Here is a 17,637-nt window from a genome sequence, read left to right as displayed (position 1 = left end):
GCGCCCGCCTCGGCATCTCCCCGGAGCTAATTACCTCGTTACTAATGAAACTAATTGTTATCCTACCCGACGCGCCCTTTGATCTGCCTCCCGTTTAAAGATTTCGCCGTAATCTTCCCGGCGCGCTCGCTCCGCTCCGCTGTTTCGCCTTGTCAGGCGCACGCCCATCCGCGTATAATGCACACTCCCGCATTAACTTCCGCGCGCGCGCCCGTCGTAGCACGTGCGGGATCTACGTAACGCGAGATCAAGAATTCGCGAAGAATTATTCGCCTACGGCGATAAACAGCAGGCTGCAGCGCGAGGCAATCTCGTTGATGACAGGAGTTACGCGGCTCCCCCCTCCCCCCCGCGATATTCGTTATCTTTTCATTGTTTTTCTGTAGAATTAGAAGTAAAAACGTACAAACGGATTTAGAAGAATTTAATCCAAATTAAAAAGGTTTTCAGCGAGAAATTTTAGAAAATGAATCAATTAGGCACAATTAGAGGAAATTAGTAATCGACTTTACGAGTTTTTATGAATTTATATTTTTATTCGACGTGTGAGTTTAAAAATTTAATAAACTAGTTTTAAAAACAGATTTTTTAAAATGAATATTATTTTACTCGAAAACTTACCGATCATTTACAATTTCGTATACTTTTTCAGTTTTATTATTAAAAGCCTTTTCGATCACACACATTTTTGCTTCCAATTGCATAGGGAAGTTCTACTTAAAAAAAAAAAACTTAAGCAAAGAAATGTCACAGCCTGAGCGTTGTCTCACAATTAAAAGTTGAAAGACGCGCGTGGTCGACATCTATAAAAGGTTCCGGTTCCCTCCGTGGGAAAGTCGAGGGATGCTCGGCGAAAAGTTTCGAAGGTGAAGCCGCGTCCTTCCTGCCTAATAAGATCAATTTTTCGATAACGAAGTGTTTTGTGTTCTCATTCGCACGTGGGGGTTGGAAATCGGAGGCGGCGGTTCACCGACTCGGTGGTGCGAGGCCACTTGTCGCCACTTTAAAATCGGTCTCGAAAGTCGCTAATGCCTCCAGACAGTCGTCCCCGTGTTTCCCGGGTAGGTATCGAACGGAGGGGCGGTTGACTCTCGCGTGGGACGATCGGAAACTGTTAAGACACAATATAGTATCGGGTAGTATGTCGGAAGAAGGCGACGCACTTAATTTCTTCGTTGTCCACTCTCAGCAGTTGCTCTCCAACGTATCCCTCGTACCTGTGAATATAATTTTGCATGTTATATACCGATGAATATGATTTTGTACATTATAACAACAAAGGTTATTGCTATTGTTATTATAAAATAAAAGAGAAAGAGAAAGAAACTTGAAATTCAAACCCACTTAAAAGCTTACAAGCAAGTTTACTTAAGTATTTAGTTCTCGAGTGCTTTTACTCCGTTTTAAAATGTTCACCTTTCGGGAAACCGAGTTTCCAAATCGGGGGGAAACCACTGATCGGGAAACCCGTAAAGTTTTTAGTCTCTGATATATATCATTGTTTAAACGCGTCCGAATGAAAAAGTCGCGTCATCCCGTAGCATCGCGAGACATCCTGCAATGGCGGGATGTCTCTGTTAGGCTGAGCCAGGAAATCGGAGGCATTAGTTTATCGGTGACGTTCCCGGGAATGCATTCCTGGCGCCCATCCATTCTCGTCGATTTTCTTCGGCGTCGCGTGTATCTAATGCGAGGAACAAACGTCGTCTGCGAGATACGAGCGATTTTTCATTTTCGTGCCCCACTAAATAAATGCGCTGGAAGCTCGCGAGAAGAGAGGGAGAAAGAGAGAAAGAAAAAAAGGGAGAACAAGAGAGAAAGAGACGTGACGCTTCGTTCGTGGATTTACCACGTATATTTAGTGACCAATTTATAGGACACGAAAGAACGAGAGTTATGAAACTCTTGCAGGAAGGCTCTAAAGAAAATTAATTTGCAAGAAAACGCGCAAATTTTCGAGAGCGTTTCCGGGATCGCGTCGCGATGAATGGCGGAGCATTTGCTGGCGAATGTTTTTTTTTTCCCTCTACTCGCGAGGAGTCACTTATCGTCACTTTGTCGCGAATGAAACGACGGCGCTGAATGACCCGAATGCTAAAATAAACGGACCAATGGTCGGTCCGTTCCTCCTAGATGAGATGTGCCAGGCGTCAATCAAAATCGTTTAATGCCTCGCGTTCGGGATGCCCGCGCACGAGCGATGATACATGCTCTTTCCAAACGCGTCCGATTCAAGCGAGTCAATAAGTTGACACGGAGCTGGATATATACGAACGAGTCAACAAGCGACGTCGTTCGTCATTCTTTCTCATAAAGGGGGGCTAAATAGGGAGATACCGAGAATGTCGCGCGCGTTAACCGCGCTCGTCAGATCGTTTCGCGGAAAATAAGAACCTGATTAATAATTCTTATCAAGAGCCAGAATCGGTTCACAAATCGCGTCCAGAATCGATCGGCGACGCGAGCGTCAACGAATTCGATCGCGATTCTTGCTCGGTGTTAACACGGTCCTCGAATTCGAAATGGGAGGCGGGGATGGGATGGAGGGAGAGGGGTATAGAGAGAACAATGAATTATTTTTGACCTCTCCGATTACGTGAATTCCGCGCGCTCGGAAAATCTCGCGAACACATCGCCTTCATATTAGCTTTGTTTACACGGCGGAAGGTAATTAGTCGAGAATCGACGATTTTTCACGAACGCCGCGCTCGCGGAAAATGGAATTTCAATGATTGCCGACAAAGTCAATCAAGCGCAGAATGTAATTATTGCTGAAATAAAAAAAAACGGGCGACGAGGGGGAGGGGATTGAAAAAGTGGTACGCATCGAAAATCGCGGGTGTTATTGCAAACTGCGCCATTTTATTAAACAAATTAAACGATTTAATGACGTATGCGCACACAGACGCGATTGTTGCAATGTTAGTTTTACTTGACGTGTCTGTTAATAATCGAAATTAATCTGAAATAATCTATAAAAATTGTATACGTTTTTTATGTCACCTCAAAATTACCCTTTAAATAAAACAACATTACGCGATAATTAATATTGATATTACGCAGACAATTAAGATAACTCGTTGACAATGTGTACCGAATACAAGTTTAACTGATCGTCGCACAAGAAATATATATATATCTCATCGTATATTTTGTTCTAAGGAAATCGCTAAGATTAGCGTGTTACACTTCAATTATCTTTACACGTATCTCTTTCTTTTCTTGTAAAACGACGTATTTCCTCATAGGAAAAAGATTACCACGAGATCTTTAGAATTTCGACAAAATTGCCTTCTCTCTCTCCCGAAGAAATGAAACACGTCGAGAAACGGGAAGCACCGCTGACTCCCGAAGTGGCTTGTTCGCGAAATAAAGTCGCGGTATCAGGGGTTAAGCGGGTAGATAGAGAGCGGGAAACAACAAGAGGTACAGAGAGAGCGAGCGAGCGAGAGAGACAAACAGAGAGAGAGAGAGAGAGAGAGAGAGAGAGAGAGAGAGAGAGAGAGAGAGAGAGAACGGAAAACTGCGGCCAAGAGATGGAACCAGTCAGGGTGAGATTCACCACCCCCGCGCGTCCTTGCAGTCGCTGTCACGACTCTCTCTCTCTTTCTCTTTCTCTCTCTCTGGCTCTCTCGCTCTCGCGCTATATAGTTTAGTCGAACTCCGTGGCCAATGGCGGTACGCAGCTGAGCCATTATTGGAAACTCGTTACATGCACGGTGCCACCAGCGCCGCCGTTACAAAGGCGCTGGCCCCCGATGGCTGGCCGTGTTACACGAGCATCCGAGGAGGAGCGAGAGAGGAACCGCGCGCGACTACCGTCGTCGCCGTCGCCGTTAGATTGCAAGCCAACGTTATAATGCGCCGCCGACTGACGTGACGCAGTACATTGCACCGTATATCGCGAAGGGGGGTGTCTCTCCGCTACGCTCGGGCGCGCGCGGGGGCGCCGAATTTCTCGTCCGTCCCCGTCCCCTTCCCCTACAAAGTGAAACGTCTCGTTTCCGCTCTCAGCGCGCGCGGTTCCTCCCCTTCCGGGGGAAGGAATCCTCGTGTTCCGTATTATCGCCATCTACACTCTGTAATTTACATGTAAATATCGGACGTACAAGGGGGAGGAAAAATCCCGAGATATTCCCGCGCGCTTGACTCCCCTTGAATCCGTGGAATTTTAGATCCTCGAGTCTCTGAAACTCTAAAATTCTCCGTAGGCGAAGCGCCGCCCGGCTCCTCCAAGTTCCTCCGTGTATCTACGAATCTTTGAACCTGGAAATATTTGGATCTCCTCAAGCCCTTTAAACGCCCCAATTTCGACATTCGTAAATTCTTGAAATTCCAGATTCTTCAGATCTTCAAATTCTAAAACATCTGGATCTTTAGGCTTTTAGGGACGACTTCACACGACTCTGAAGAAATCTAGGCTGTCGAATCTCGCAACTTTGACATATATATATTTTTGTTTTTTCGATTTTGCTATGGGTGGTTTGCACAAAAATTCCGTAAAATTCTGTTTTGTGTATCGCTTGTTCTGCAGCGTGATGAATCACTTATGCTAAACTGAGAAATAAAAGGACCGATTTCGGGGTCTAGTTTCTTGCAAAGCATTAGGTCCCGCACGAGCGTGTCACTCGGTCACGCGATGACGGCCTCATGAATCATCCCTCGGCGGTATCCCTCCAACCCCACCCCCCGCGGCCTCCCACCGCGGTCCCACGGGGGGTGCAGTAGGTTGTGCAACCCGAGCGAACGCGGTGGTGGCGCGCGTTTCATATCGACGAAATTCGAGCTATCGGCGAGGGCGGTCACGGGGGAGGGAAGGTTGCGTATCGCGTGTCCTGGATCATCGACGATCCTGGCCGATCCTGGTACGTAGGATACGTATGCGCGTTTCGCCTTTGGCCCGCTCGAAACCGTATTCGCGCTGATTGCTGTTCGGCGATCCGCAATTAATTCACTATGTAAACGCGTGAAATCGGACCGAGCCGTTAATTCCTAACAATTAATTGGCCCTCGGTCGCGATATCGCAAAATACAGAAGGACATATCTCATTTTGTAAGAATTTTATGAGCTATCTTATAAACGGGCCTAAATAGTATAGTATCAGATAGTTTAATGTATTTGATCTGATTTAGATACACATAAAAAAATTTTAAATACTCTGCATTTAAATAAAGAATATATTTAACATAAACATACATATAGAAGCTATTTTAATAAATAATTTAAAATTCTTTTAATTGTTCATTAAATTATATCCTTAAATTAAAGATAATCTTAATAATTTTACTAAATTGTATTCTTATCTACCACATAATTGGGTAATTGTATTCTAAAGAAATTATAAACCTATTTTTTTAGAATATTTTTAATTACTTCAATGCATGCTTTTTTTAGCTCGAACTCCCATCTTACTGATCGTCCGGAATATTTTGTCAGACACGTCGCGAACTGTTTTTCTGCAATGTATCCCGATCCGCAAAAGGGTAGCGTATTGTTTTAGGTTCTCTGTACGTATTTAACGCACCCTTGTCGCGTATTTTTATTAGGAGTTTTCTTCTGCGCCTTACATCGATTCCTTTTTGAATCTTCTTCTTCTCTTTCTTCCCCCTGCCCCCTCTCTCTCTCTCTCTCTCTCTCTCTCTTTATAGCCCAGAGGATCGACGTAACGATCCACTTATAGAAAATGCCACGGTAAAGGAAGAGAAAGGCTCTTGTCGCTCACTCGGACATCATCCCCCGCAACTCCTTTCTCTATTCTTTCCTCTTGCTTTCTCTCATCCTCCGCCCCCACCCTACTCTCTCGGTCTGCTTATCACTGGTCCTCGTCCATTCGCTATTCTGCTTTTTTTCGGAGAAGAGAATCCTCTTAGTCTTCTAGTGGCTCGTCGCCGTCCTCCCGCTCCCCTGAATATGCTTTAGGTTTATAAAATCGCGCCTATATATCGCGAGCTTCGCTAACAGGTGCGCCTATAGGGTGCCCGAAACATATACATATATGTACGTACACACACATACTTGGAGAATGCTTCAGATCCTTGAGATCCTCGAACTCTGTAACGCTTGCTTATTGAAAGAATCTAATTTCAGTAATCTAGTTGCTAACACCATAAGATTGTGGAATAAATTCCACAGCTTTTTAGACCCTTGAGGTTTAAGAGAAAAATCCCCTGGAACTGTAGCTTTAAATTTCAAGAAACTTTTATTTCGAAAAGTTTCTGTCTGAACTGACAGATTTCTCTTTCGCGCGATTCTTTAATGGAATTGAAATCACTCCTGAAAACAACGTCGATGTCCCCGTGTCAAATCAATTCGTAATTTTCTAAATTTTCCGCTTGTTAACCGTTTATAGGACGTCATAATCCAATTGTTTAAGTTTCCCTCGCCGAGGGAAACTTAATTAGAGAATTAAGAATTAAGATTTGTCGTGACGAAATGGATTTCGGAATGGATCATTCATTTCAAACTATTTGCGTTATTCATCCTTTCTTTCTTTAACAATCGCTCCGGACAAATAAGCCGCCGTGCTTTCCAGGTCACCCGGTATGTAGTTTCCCGGTGACTACTCGCAAGCCTGTCAGCCGGGCTGAGAGACCCGTACTTCGTCTTATCGCGAAGTGGCGGCTTATCGATTGGTCGCGCGGATGCATTGCTTTGCAAAGTGGAAATCGTCGGTGCACTTTAAGTCTTCGGAAGCTCTCGCGGATTGCACAATAAGTATCGGCGCTTTTGCAGGCGGCAAAACGCGTGGCGGGGCCGCCGTCCCCCGCCCCCTTTTTCCCCGCTCGACGACGACGTCGCAGACGCCGCCGAGCGCGTCGCGGATTTAATGGACAAATCGTGCGATTTGTACGTGGAAATCGAATTTCGATTACCAGCCAATTATTAACATTCGACGTCCCGATCCGCGAGACGACGTTCGTCGCGCGAGATCTCGAAAAGGGAAAAAGGAAGAAGGAAAAAATAGAAGAGAGATCGCATCGACGACACGAACGCGCGACGAATCTTACGCGCGTTCTCTTAAGCTCTTAAGCCCGGTCTACATAGGCCGCAGTTCGCAAAACGCAAGACACACTCTATACACAGAGAAGTTAGATTGACATGTAGACCGTGCGTGTGTCTTGCGTTTTGCGAACTGCGGCCTATGTAGACCGGGCTTTAAGTATTAAAACGCGATAATCCCTCCCGGCGTGGTTACGGTGTCTTACATAATCGGGACACGCTTAATGATTTTACGTTGGATAAGAGACTTACGTAATCTCATTAATATCGGAAATCCGCCGCGCGGTTCGCCGTTGGGCGAGTTATTTTTCGTTGTTGACGAAAGAGAGAGAGAGAGAGAGAGAGAGAGAGAGAGAGAGAGAGAGAGAGAGAGAGAGAGAGAGAGGGAAGAGGAGCAAATGCGATAATCCTTAATATTCAACACTCCGCACGCGACTTTAAAATAATATAATAATATGTTTCGTTAATCTTCGCGCCGCTGAGCATTTACGACTTCGTGAAATATAAATTTCTCAGAATTTCCCCAGAAACATTTTGGTAAATCGGGGAAAATAACGCGGGGGGACGCGCATACTTCAATTTCTAACGCGGTCTATTTTTTTTCTCGCCGAGGGAAATCGAAGTCTGGATTTGTGTGAAAATATAATCTAGCCTGCTTTAAACACACGGCGGAGGATCGTCTATTTTATGACTCGTTGCAAGATCCGTTGGCCCAGTTTTGGGGGTAAAGTAAAACGCTCGACAGATATTAATTCCCTTCTCGATAGAGATTTATTCGCAAACGTCCTGTCGATAGGATCACTGTTCGCTCCCGATATTGGCAGACGGTCTCAAAATTGAAGAAACATTATACAAGTCTAATTCGTAGCCTCCCCCCCCCCCTCCGTAAGTCATTTATCATTTGATCGTCTTGTGTGACGTTGTTCGCGGCGGGTGACAGCGCGAGAGTGGAATAGATACACCGCACACTTCTGACATTTCGTGCCCGATTACGATAACTCGATTAACAGGATCGAATTAACCGTAAAAATTAATTATGTATCACTGGAAACGAGGAGAATGAAGATATTTATGAAATTTTGCAATTCGGGCAATTCTCTGACTCCCCGGAATGTGTTCATTATTCGCGAATTTACTCGCGCGGACGCCCCTCATATACATTCAATATTCAAACGAAGCGTATTATAAACTATTTGTTTACGTAGCCCGCTCAGAATTTACAAGCTCGTAGGATCTCGCGCGGTATATTTACTCGGAGGGAGAGGTTTGCGAGAGTTCCACTTTCGCGAGAACGTGACACACTTCTTCCACTTCGCTGCCTCGATATAGGTACGTATTTCTCGCGAAACGGACAACCGCATGTGTTCGTAATGACGCTCGGCTAGCTAGGGCGCGCTCTCTCTCTCTCTTTCTCTCTCTCGCTCTCACGCGGCCGAAAGGCTGCCTTTAATTAGCATAACCGTCGTACAACGTACGGCAACGCCAGCCGGAGCGTTGCGCCCGCGCCCCCGCCCCGGCGGTAATATGCACCCCAACTAGTCCTTGAGTTATTGCCTGATCAATAATCTATATGTAGTACCAGCGGCACCGTAGGGCGAGCTGCTGTCCGCGTAACCCGCGCAAGCACGAAGCTCGCCATAAGCTCCGAGTCCTATGCATCGCAGCTGCGTATCGCTAACGTATAAATCTCGAGAGTCGGACCCCCCCTCCCCCGCCCCAACCGTTCGCCCCCGGCGCGAAAAAGGAGTATGGCGGAGCGTCAACTGTTGGTGCGACGAGAGGTATTTCCTTGAACACACCCCGCATAGTGCTTTCCCGAAAATTGTCTTGATATTTCAAGCAATGGATATTACGGGCAGCTTCGAACATAATATCCATTTTTTTAAATACGAAAATGGAAATAGCTTGAAAATACGAGTTCCTCGATTGCAATGTAATCTCCAATGCGCGACCGAACAGGTGCGAATCTTCGGACCGATCCGATCTCTCTTTCTCTCTCATCGCTTCTGGAGGTTCGCGGATGGATCTTTCTGGGACAGAGCGGGATTTTTATATTTCGCCGAGCGGATGGCGACGGACGCGCGGCAAAGTGGGTCGCGCGCGAATTTTCCATCGTCCTGTGTACACTCAGACGCGTTCCGAAAAGCAAAGCTTACACAAAGGAGAAGAGCGTTTCTCTGAAATAGTTGGCTCTCCAAAAATACCGCCATTACCTGATCAATAATCTATACTGCGGCCGGCCACCGGCGGGCCGCTCGGACGGTGGTGGTGTGTCCAGGTAATCGCGCGATCACGAAACTACCGCGGTGGCGACGGCGGCGAGCGAGCGAGCCCCGAGCACTGAATATTGCAGCGACGAGCGCGGCTCGGCGAATAAATCTCCCCGCTCTCTTGCTCGCGCGGCAATCGTTAAAAAAAAAAAGCCGCGCGATAACTTGCGCCCGGCCGCGATGAAAAATGCGTTAAAGTCGTGGGAGAGAAATTAAAAGTTGCGCGCCGCGCCGGCCGGGCGCGCGGAACGCATCCCCAACGAGGCCCGATCCGCCGGATGGACTCGCGCGCGCGATGCACCGGCGGGCGCGGCGCGCGAGCGAAATAATTAATCGCGGGAGCGATATTTGCGGTCGCGAAACGAGTCACGGGATGAACGATGATGCGGGACGAAGGCACGAAGTGTCCAACTCCGGATCGAATTGGGTCGGCGAGAGACCCACACGGTCCTATTTTTAAATCGAAGTTAAAGAGCTAAGGGAAAGAGAAGATTTTCTTGTGCGACTTTCTCGACACCTCCGTTGATATTTCGTATATTTTAAAGCTGGGGTTGACATAATTTTTCTATCAAGGGATGGTAAATATATATTTTAAGCTGCGCAAACCAGGAGGCAATATCGAGAATATTATGTAGAGACTTATGTAACGAGATCGAAAATTAATTTCCACAAATCTGTTAATGACAAAATTCACAAAATATAATAATAATGACAGTGATAATAATAATAATGCGGAACGTACAAAAACAGACGGCGGACAATAATTCGCCGACCACTGATTTAATGAATCATTAATTATTTCCAAGAGGATTATGCTTATAATCTCCAAAGTATCTTTGACTTTAAAATCGTAGATTTCATTTTAAATAAATACTGAATCGAGTGGCTCTAAATTCGATTCACCTCAATGTCTTAATTCAACCCAAGCATACTACAATTCAAGCATACTGAGTGGAACAAATTAGAAAGAGTTAACACTTGTGACACGTACGTAAAAACTGGTGCGACAGTCCCGTTCGTCCTGCTATCGCCGGAGAGATCCGAAAACTGCCGGTGATCGAGCACAGCGAGCGCACGAATTGAATTGTACCGGCTCGTTCGTGCAAATCGCGAAATCGCTCCTCCGCGAATTGCTGGTTTCGCGAGCCTGTTGAGTATCGAGCGCGCGCGGCAGTCGACTCTTTCCTAGACCGCGAGAATTATCGACTGGCACATCGAAAGTCCTAAAGAAACAACGCTTGAAAGATTAAGCTGTCTCGTATGAAGTTCCTATTATGAGAAAATAAACTTTTAGCAGCTTATCTATCTTTATGCCGATTAATTTCCCAATTATTATTTAAAATAATTAAGAAAAGGCAATAATTAATAATAATTATTACTAATACATGCTACAGTTTAATAATTGTTGCTAATATTTAATAATAATTTGGACATTAATATGCAATAGACGTATGTAATAATAAAGAGCAGAGGAATAGAATCGCTGAATAACATTCCAGTTATAAATTATCCGATCAAGGTGGAGTCGGAATTTCTTTCGGCGAAAACGTCGACGCGCAGATCACGAGACCATCCCGAGGATGGAACTCGAGATTTTAATCCACGATGCCCTGTGCCCGAATACAAATGCTGCTGTCATCGTCCGTGCCGGTTCGCTCGTACGCATTCATTAAAATGATTATTGTGTTTTCGAGATAATAAACGGAAAAACAAATTTTGCTAGGACAGCTATACGGGCGGCGCGGCGGGCACGCGCGGAGGCGTGACGAGTTATTAAACGAGTTTAAAAATGCACGCGAACATTCGTTTATTCTAAATGCGCGCTTACGTAAATTACGGAATTTATTTATTTGCGGATTTAACGCAGCTCCGCGTAATAACATGACATGTATCGAGCGCAAAATGTTTTGCACGACCGTTTCGGTACAAGCTTCGGACTTCGAATGATGAAATAGAATCAATCACGCTGTCTCTTCCTTCCCTCGTCCGAAAGTTTCTCCATCCGAGCGAGAGCACGCGTTCTCGAATAAACTCGCAGACCTCAAAATTTCGACAATTCTGTGAAAATTAGCGAAGCCTTCAAAGCCACGCGTCCACGAGGACTCGTCACCCCGTCCGTCCGCGCGTCTCCAAAAAAATCTGACGCTCCCGAAAACTCACTTGTCTGAAAAATACGAGGGTTCAGTCACCCCCGGACACGTCCATGTTATCATCCTTCCGCTTCCCACGTGTGCGTGGAGGGTTTGAGTTGAAAAAGTTGGTCGAGGTGACTGCAGGAATCGGTGGGGGCGGGGCACGGGAACGGGGGGAAGGTGGCCGATCGGCGCGAGGTGGTTGCAGAAGAGGAAGAGGAGAGGAGAGGAGAGGAGAGGGAGTTAGGCCGGGGAACTCGTATCGAAAATTCCTCGCATTTCGTAACCGATGACGGGTAGGTACTAATTTCGATAGCCTCGAAAACGTCGGTGGCGGCAGCGGCGGTGGCACAGCGAGAGGGTGGCAGGACCGTGCGGGGGGGAGGTGGGTCGTGCGGGGACAGAGGGGGACGTGAATCCACCCCCATCCTCCCTCCGCTCGCGCGCCGGCCCAGCTCGGAAAGAGGCCGCGCCGACCAGTCCGGTTCTGGTTCGACGCAGTTCGGTTCGGTTCCTAGCCAGTAAGCGGCAGATTAAAGAGAAATGGCTACACGTTCATATTGATTTTTGTCCTCAGTTCGCGGGTTGCCGTGGGGTGGGTAGAAGCGAGCGGCTGGATCGGAGGGCCGCGGGAGGGCGGACGGTCGGTTGAGGGTGGTCGCCGAGAGGGAGACCACCAATCTTTGCGTCCCCCACCTCCTCCTCCATCTCCTCCTCCTCCTCCTCCTCCTCCTCCTCCTCCTCCTCCTCCTCCTCCTCTTTCTCCTCCACCTCTCGCTCTCTTTCCTCTTCGCCTTCTCTCCGCGCATCTATACCCGGTGTGCTTCTCCCTCTCTATCTCTCTCTCTCTCTCTCTCTCTCTTTCTCTATTCCTCTATCTATCCCTTTTCCTTCCTTCCACCCTCTTTCTCCGTCGTACACCCTTCGATTCCCTCGCCAGCCAGCCGTCCACCCTCTCTCCTTTCTCCGTTCCCCTTTCCTTCTTCCGTTCGCCGTTCCCCTTGCCGCCCTACCCTCCCTATCTGCGAGCTTCGCCCTCCTCGTCTTCCGTCCCCTGTCTCCTTGTCCGTTGTCTCCCTCTGTCTGTCTAGGCTCTTCGTTTCCCTCTTTCATCCCTTCCCCGCACGTCGCCGTTCCCTTCTTCGTCCCACTCGCCTACCAGGCTTTTTATTCCCCTTTCGCTTCCGTCGTGCCTCTTTCTCTCCCTTCTCTATCCTTCACTCCCCGTCTCGCTTTTCCTCCATTTCCGTCGCTCTCTCGCTCTTCCTTCACTCCCTTTTCCTCCGCTCTGCACTCCTTCCTCTATCTTCCATCTCTCTCTTTTTCTTTCCCTTCTATCTCCCTGTCAGTCTCCGGGAACTTGCGCTAGGCCTTTCCATTCTTTTCCCATCCCTCCCGGAAAACTCGTCAAAAAATATACATTCTGACGGCCCGCAATACGTCGATGGTCGACGGCGCCGCGAGGGAAGCAAGGACGACAATGATGCTCGAAAAGTAATACAAAATAATTGTGACATTAAATCTAGGCTACGTCAGCGACTCTCCTTGACCTTTTGCTCACTCCGTTAATTTGAAATTTACTCGGCATTCCTTTCTCGTTTGGTAAATTAATAATTTAACTACGTTGATGACACACATAAATGCCGCTCAGAAAAGTAGAGCTTCTTCTCTTTTTCCCTCCCTGTCGTTCTCTCACCCTGAAACTTTCGCCTTTACAATTTATTGATTCTACATCCTGGCCTTTAATTGATGCAACAGCGATATGGCAATTTTTAGAAGGACTCCAGGAAATTAATCTTCCAGAAAAAGATTATAATACTTCAATTAAACTGATTTCCAAGTGAGCGCAAATGTCACATTAAATCGATCAGACTATCTCTTTAACTCTGAGATACTCTTAGTGCTCTACATTTTAACCCTCCGTCTGTATATATTTTTTTTTTGCACCCTTGGAGTGCATACGTGGGTCTGTCGCTATTTTTCCTTATTTTAAAGTATTTAAAAAAATCTGAAAAAATTCACAAAACGTCTGTCTACGTTTAGTTGACGATTTTATAGTCATTTTGATAAACATTGTTTATTTAATATTTTCTAGCAGACTTGCAAATTTTACAGTTACGAGCAGATATCATTTTGGCTCGGACGCCGTAGACCCACGTGTATACAGGACAGAGGGTTAAATAGAGGTTTGGTTTCTCTTACAAAGGCCAAACGCGGCACGTAAGTTTTTTTGTATCCGTGTGTCCGAAAAGCAAGAAAACGGAATTGGGAATTTGCGCATTACGAGACTCTCGCGTATTCGGGGACCGTCGAGTACCAGCTGCGCGAGTAGGCGCGTTGCGCTGCGCTACCACCGGGGAAGGGGGGGAGGAGGGTTAAGTCCTAGGAGGAGAAGGAGGAGGGAAAAGAAGAGGGAGGGGGTGTCCGGATAACGAAGTTTCGGTTGTCTGAGAGCTTTCTTGCGGCCCACCGAAATCGATTACCCGCTCGCACACGCTCGCACACGCCTCGCGCCCAGGACCACCGAGTTCTGTCGTCCGCAAACACAATTCGAGTGAGCGACCTTGCGGTTTAAATTCTAACTTCTGTCGTGCCACGGAGTAATACAATTATTTCTCCGGGGCTCGCCGTTCCCGCGGCTGGAAATTGCACGGACAGAAAATTGGGTTTACATCGAGGGGCGGCGCCAGGGGGGGGGAGGGGGATCACCCCCCCCCGATCCACTTACTGTCATACAATTGTTGCCGTATAATTCGGCGGGACCTTGAAGCCGCTGAATTACCGTCGACGGAATTACCGTCGATTAAATATCTTTAATCGCGTCCGTTTCGATATGTTTCCATCCGCGCGGCGGGAATTTTATGCCCAATTTACGCTCGCGTGGATCGTTGCGGGAAGTATCGCGGATTGATGGAACTGTTTAACGATTTTCTTCAAGGACTTTCTCTTTCCATTCGCGACAGAGCTTCGAGAACGATGGAAAGAAAACGACGAGATCGCGATGCTCGAATCTTCGACGATCGACGTAAAGATATTTAACATGCCGCCGCGCTCGCGCTCGAGAAAGATAATTTGAAAAATCTCCTAAATACTCCCCATCCTATTACGAGCTTAATTACTAAATCAGAATTAATTACTTAGTGACCTAATAATTCAATCACGACGTAGGAAGAATCGATAATCTTTACAGCTGGCGCAAATTTCGTGGCGCTGATTTTTATAAAAAGCGACGGATAATTGGGTCGAAGAAAAGGCCCACGGGGGACTGCGGTCAGAGGGGGGAGGGGAGGGCACGCGGAAGTAGGAGAAGTAATTTCTTCCGCCTGTTCACTGGCCTCTCCCTTCCTCTCCACGAAAACTCTTGGTCCGGGCCCCGCGGATGGCGGCCGTGTTCCCCAGGCGAAAACTTGACAAATTCTCAATAAAATCGCTAATTGGCCATCAGTTATTTCATCCCATCCCCTTACTCCTGGAAAAAGAATTCAACGACGCTGGACTCTCTCTCTCTCGGGCGGCCTCGTGCAACCTCCGGCCGTACCACCCCCTCATCCGTACTCCTCTGTCCCCCTCCGTCCCCCTACCTCTTCGAGTCGTCTCGTATACCCCGCGGCTATCAATGTATAGTCCCGTGCACTATCGATCGATCGAGTCCGGCTTTCATTTTTTGCTTATTTGACTTTTCGGCTCTGGACGTCCGTTCTGTTCGTTCGTTCCGTTCGTTCGTCCGTCCGTCCGTCCGTTCGTTCGTTCGTTCGTTCGTTCGTTCGTTCGTTAGCTCTTCTTCGAGAGCTATCGAACGACGCAGCGGCGCAAATAATTCCCGGGCCGTAGCTTCGCCCCCGCACACGGTGGAAAAAGCTCTCGGGGCCGGACCTTTTTCGGGGTCCTCCGCGCCGCGTCGCTTCGTTCGTCGCACGTGTTGCCGATTGGAATGTTAATTAGGTGCGAAAAGCACCTCTAAAACAATTCGCCCCGGAATCCTTCTAATGCTGCATGCGATCCTCCAGGAGAGCTCAAAAGACTAAGCCACTTTTTCCAAGGACTCCGGGAATTCGTCCGGAAGTTTAGAAAACAAAATTTAGATTAGTTACCTCGAGTTCCTCCCATCGCAGGATACTAATCCCTGGATGGCCCAAAGTAATAATCCGCTTTCTCTAAGGTGCTTGAAGGAATCAAGTCTTCAACTTCAGAAAATAAAATTTAGAGCGTCTCAAGTTTCTCAAAAAGAAACTGGGTCGTGCTGTTGCCTTAAACACGGCCGACAAGGGGCTATTTGATCTAGCATCTCTCAACCCCTTCGGGAACGATTCTTCTGCAAACAGAAATAAAAAGGCAAAGTGTTATGGTTGCTCTTCAATTAGATTTATAACAAAAAATCAAACTCATACTACACAAGAGACAAGTAATTTTTCAAGTAAAATTCCAATCAACGCACGCCACACAATTTAACCGAATGGAGATAAATGCCAAATAAGTTGGAATTCCTCGCTCGGTAAATAGGGGCCAAGTTCCGAGAGGATTGAAAAATCGCGGCGCGGCGATGGCCGGCCCGGTTCTCGCGAAATATTCCCGGTTATTGACGCTGATACTCTCTCGGCCTCGGGATGCACCCGTTCACCACCGCAGCCTTCGAAACTCCGGCGGCGGCGGCGGCGGCGGCGATGGCGGCGGGTATTCTCGTTGGACTCTATCGCATTATTAATAAAATATTATATAACGGCGCTTTATAAAAAGCGTGGGCGGCCAACAGGGACGCGGCGGTGGGGAAGGACCGCGGGTGGCGGGGTGTGTATGTGGTTCGAGGCGGGCTCGAATAAACCACATACGCGCGCGACCGTAGCGAAGCTGCCGACCTCCGGAGAAAGAGAGAGAACGAGAACGGAGGGGCCGGGAGGGAGGGATGGAACGACGAGATGAGAAACCGGAGGATGAAAACCGAGCGGAAGATAGAGATGTAGAGAGAGAGAGAGAGAGAGCGATGCGAAATTCTGGACGATATATCGCGACTAAAACCAAACTGACGGAATGCCAAAACTTTTTTGTAATTAAATTTTTCGCCTCCCTCGCGGTGAGCGAGAGGGGTGGACGCGAGGGATACGGGCGGTGGGAGGGGGGAGGGGGTAGAAGAGAGCGGAGTTGTCGGGGGTTTGCACCCAGTATGCACCCGCAGCGCTTTTTTCGTCGAGGGGGGGGGGGGTGTATGAGCGCCGACATCACTGATTCGCCCTCTTTATTCTATTTTGCTTTTTTTTTCCCTCTCGTCTCTCGCAGTTACGCGATCCCTCGTAAAAGGCGTGTGCTCGTGTTTTTGTTTACGTGAATTAGCCGACCGGTTGTTGCTTCCCTCCCCAAAAATCCTCCTCCCCTTCTGCATGGAGTTCACGCGAGGAAATTTGGACAAGGATAAACTGCAGATACACGTGGACGGATATTTTTATTAGAAATAATTATTAGAGCCCTTTTTAGAGAATTGCGATTGGCCCGATCCACAAATTACTGTACGTTATCGTTCGCCAGAAGCGTCTTAATTTTAATTTAAGAATTTCAAACGCATTCACTAATTTTTACCATTTTTTAGAGTCACTGTCCCGTTGTTTTACTAACTTTCGTAATATAAATTTTTTTAATTAATTTGATTAAAAGTTTCGAATTTTTTTTTACTGAGAGAGAACTTTGCTGATTCAAAGTTCAAGGTTCTTCTTGATTAATATACTATTAATAATATAACATTTCACTGCGTGGCAATACAAATTTTTATACAAATTAAAATTTATTATTATTATAAAGGAATACGTATAAATAATATAATAATACGATAAAACACTAAAATGTAGTGACAGGTGACGAAAAAATGGTGTGAGAATCACATGTCAGATGACAATTTGAAACAAGTGAAGAATGTGTGTGGCACAGTTACATATCGAGAACACTATATCATTGGGGAGAGAAAAAGGGACGGGAGGAAGGACTGCGTGTGTGGTATATCCTGCAATCGATGCCTTTTACTTACTCCCGAAGCAGGGCAGCGACGCACGAGAAAAAAGGAGGAGGGAGGGGAAAAAAGAATCGCGGCAGAGTGGCCCGTAAAAATTGCCGGGGCGGTTGCGGCGCGGCGGTGCCTAATAACCAAATTCGCCCATATTTCCTGGGGCCGCAGCTACAATATCGCCCGCGGCCGCCCTTAAATAGCAAGAAAGCCCGCCTCGCTCGCCCGGTATCGCAAAAGGCAAAAAAA

The 17,637-nt window shown here is 47.1% G+C and overlaps 1 protein-coding gene and 1 long non-coding RNA gene across 5 annotated transcripts in view; one reads left to right on the top strand and one right to left on the bottom strand.

Annotated features, from left to right (window-relative positions):
- LOC139777031 (uncharacterized) overlaps positions 1-17,637 on the top strand; it is an 84,519-nt gene that overhangs the window by 20,626 nt on the left and 46,256 nt on the right. The window lies entirely within an intron of this gene.
- Positions 635-16,488, bottom strand: LOC139777034 (uncharacterized). Its single transcript, XR_011719250.1, has 2 exons — positions 15,494-16,488; positions 635-1,217 (listed from the first exon to the last, which is right to left on the bottom strand). It is a non-coding gene; the product is annotated as an uncharacterized lncRNA (long non-coding RNA).

Source organism: Temnothorax nylanderi, unplaced genomic scaffold, assembly GCF_030848795.1.
Source record: "Temnothorax nylanderi isolate EJ_2023f unplaced genomic scaffold, tnyl_v1.0 TNYL_tig0136_pilon, whole genome shotgun sequence".
Taxonomy (NCBI): domain Eukaryota; kingdom Metazoa; phylum Arthropoda; class Insecta; order Hymenoptera; family Formicidae; genus Temnothorax; species Temnothorax nylanderi.
Note: the sequence above shows the minus strand (reverse complement) of the source record. Positions and strands in the feature narration are given on the sequence as shown.